The 3,183-nt window shown below is 50.3% G+C and overlaps 1 protein-coding gene across 4 annotated transcripts in view; it reads left to right on the top strand.

Annotated features, from left to right (window-relative positions):
- The first annotated feature begins 1,017 nt into the window (after positions 1–1,017).
- The window catches only part of LOC127071069 (iroquois-class homeodomain protein IRX-6), a 53,331-nt gene continuing 51,165 nt past the window's right edge, over positions 1,018–3,183 (top strand). For 3 of the 4 annotated variants that reach the window (XM_051009921.1, XM_051009920.1, XM_051009919.1), the window contains exon 1: positions 1,550–3,183. This exon is cut by the window's right edge. The gene's annotated coding sequence lies outside the window, so the exon portion shown is untranslated. Of the gene's footprint in view, positions 1,058–1,549 lie in introns of those variants that run through there. The other variant, XM_051009922.1, reaches the window with a different exon arrangement.

Raw genomic sequence — 3,183 nt, 5'->3', positions numbered from 1 at the left:
TAGAGGTATAGATGGGGAAGGGGAGAAAGAGAGACAGAGAGAGAAAGAGAGACAGAGAGAGAGAGATTCGCGGAGTCGGTTGCGAGGAGAACGAGAGAGTTGGTAGAGGGGGTAGGAACGAAGGAGGTGGAGGCGTGGCGACGAGTGTCCGCGCCCACGGAGGGGAAAAAAGCCGAGCTCCGCACCTACCAAATGAGGAGGAGTGGGGAGTTGAAAGAAGTGTGGTAGGGGGATACGATTTATCCGGCGGTACTCCGCGTTTCCTCTTTTCCCCTCTTACGGTCTATGGTGCATCGTTGGACATGCCAGCTAGTCAACGAGAAATATCATCATATTCCTCTATCTATCTCCTTCTAAAATACGTTTTATCTCTGATATTTGCTCTTACTCGGGGCAGACGAATCGGTACCTATATCACGTATGGTATACGTACTTATGTGTTAGTGCGTTTTGTAAATGTAGAATAAAGTTCTCGGTGCCGTATGAAAAAGAAATGAGTGAGAGGACTCCGATCTCCTCCTCTACCTCCTCCTCCCGCACCCACCCCATCCCACCCCACCCCACCACCACCGTACACTCCCAAACGATACGTCCTCCCCCTGTTCTCTCTCGTACGCTGCCGCCCCCTTTTCCCGCCTCTTTCCCTCCAACCGAGTTTTAGCCGAAAGAACTGCGCAAAACGCACTTTCGCTACTCGCCGCGCGCGAACCAAGTTTCTTCCTCCCTCGTTCTCTCGTCCACGTCCACGCGGACACCCGGCCGCGTTTCTCCGTCGGTCGGTCTCTCGTAAAACGCGGATACCGTGTCCTCCGTGTCCTCGCGCGAGGTATTCAAGAGATTTCGACGGAAAATTCGGAATTTTTTTTTTCCAAGGACGAGGGAAGGAAGGATTTGTTCGATTCCGCGATCGTAGCTCGATACCGGACGGGAATGTTAATCGTTAAAATGTTTTAATTACGGTGGAAACGTATTCGTTTGTGTAAGAAGAAGGGATATAGTTTGTGAGAGAAAGAGAGATAGAAAGCAAAAAAGAGAGAGAGAGAGAGAGAGAGAGAAGGTAAAGATTTTGTGGGAGAAGTGAAGAGCGAGAACGAGAACGAGAACGAGAGATAGATAGATAGATAGATAGATAGAGATAGAGAGAGAGAGAGAGAGGAGAGAAAAGTCGGTAGGTCGTTGTAGAGAGAGAGTGAGAGACAGAGAGGTGGAGCTGAAGAGAGAACGAGCGAGTGAGAGAGAGAGAGAGAGAAAGAGAGATCGTGTAGTCGAGTGTCGCGCGTTGTGCGTGAACGCGCGTTGGGGGAGAGGGTGCCGACTAAGTCGAGGGTGGGGGGTTACAAAGTAGTGACGATCTCTTTGAGAAGGAAAGATCGAAGGGAAGGAGAGTGAGACAGGGTGCAAGGGCAAGGGAGAGAAAAAGAGAGATAGAGACGGAGAGAGAGAGAAAGGAAAAGAGAGAGAGAGAGAGAGAGAGAGGGAGAGAGAATAGTGGAGGAAGAATGGAAGTAGTGGTGGGGGAATGGATTGCAGGGGGAATAGTGGGGGTACCGAACAAACTACCGGGAAGAAGTCAGCGGCAAGTAAAGCAGCGCCGCCGAGGCTAAACTTTCGGATCTATCGAACTAAAATTGTCATGTAGTAGCTCTTTCTCTCTCTCTCTCTCTCTCTCTCTCTATCCTTCTCTCTCTCTCTCTCTCTCTGTCTCTCTCACTCCCAGGCCTGGGCTCTAGCACTCCTGGTAAAGTCCCCCTATCGTCGCGTCCCTCGACAAGCAACCATCCCCACTACTTTTGGTAGGAGTCGCACTGAACAACCGAAGAGGGAAGAAAGTGAGAGACTACGGTGGGGCGAACGTCACGAGGCGCGAGAAAGATAGATGAAGAAGAGAGAAAGAGATCGAGAAGGAGGCTCGGCTCCGACGGACCTAGTTGGAGTGGGGGTATAGAGGATACAGGGAGAGAGTGTACGTTCCTGGCCAGACTCAGCATATTTTATTGTCGCGTTTGCCAACGCTGTTGTTGCTGCTGTTGTTGCTACTGTCGCTACTACTGTTGCTGCCGTTGTTGCTGTTGTTAATCGACGGCGTATCTTCGCCGATTCTCGCAAAGAAAAGACGAAAAGAAAGAGAGAGAACGCTCGATCAACCCTTCCCTCTCCAAGAAAAGAAGAGGAGATATCGTACTAGTAGTAGAAATAGTAATAGCAGTAGTAATATTACTAGGAATAAATTGCAGTAGTAGTAATAGTATGTCGGAGAAGAGGAGAGAAGAGAGAAGAAACAACACGCACGACATCCAGTCTAACTAAGCTAGAAGGATTCGCGTGGCTGCCACCAACGGAGGTGGCACCTGCCCCCCACCACAGCCAAGTGGCAGGGCCTGCCCTGTCCTGCCCTGCCATGCCCTGACCCTGCCCTGGACCCACCCACCCAACTCGAGACTCCTCGTACGAAGCAAAGCCGTCTTCCTCAGAAAATATTCTACCCTTCTTTTTTCTACTTACCTACGCCGAAGGAAGCAACTTCACGTTACGGGAATTGATCATCATTAATTGCGTGCGCGCGCGTGCTCGTTCGTTCGTTCGTTCGTTCGTTCGTTCGATTTGTTTGTTTGTTTGTTTGTAGTGTAAGTGCGTGTGTGTGCGTGCGCGCGTGTTGTGCGTATCCTTTCCTTTCTCTTCTCTAATAACGAAACTTCGTCAAGAGACGATCAGCTGAAACGATTTGATACGATTTGATACGTTTTGTGGTATTACCGAAGATATCATGGAAGAAATCAACGAGGTGTAATAGTCAAAGTGACATTTATCCCCTCCACTTTCAACGCCACTCTACTACAATCAAGTCACCCTTTTAAGCAACCCCTCCACGCGTGGCTCACGAAGGGAGTCTCTTTTCACGAGCGAGACACGTCAGACGTGTCGACGAACGGAAAGGGCGAGAGAAAGAGAGGGAGAGAAAGAGAGAAAGATAGAAAGAGAGAAACAGAGAAAGAGAGACAGAGAGGGGAAAGGAATCCCACAGTCGGCAGAGCGCCGGCACCCACCACGCAGTGACTGCGCTCTCTCTTTCTCACATCGCGCTTGTACGCGAGCGAGCGCGCACCGCCGAGTCCGAGGATCCACGTGTTGTGTACGTCGTCGAAAGTCATCCCGTCGCGGATCTTAAAAAACCCTGAAAAAAAC

The sequence above is a fragment of the Vespula vulgaris genome, chromosome 20, assembly GCF_905475345.1.
Source record: "Vespula vulgaris chromosome 20, iyVesVulg1.1, whole genome shotgun sequence".
Taxonomy (NCBI): Eukaryota; Metazoa; Arthropoda; class Insecta; order Hymenoptera; family Vespidae; genus Vespula; species Vespula vulgaris.
Note: the sequence above shows the minus strand (reverse complement) of the source record. Positions and strands in the feature narration are given on the sequence as shown.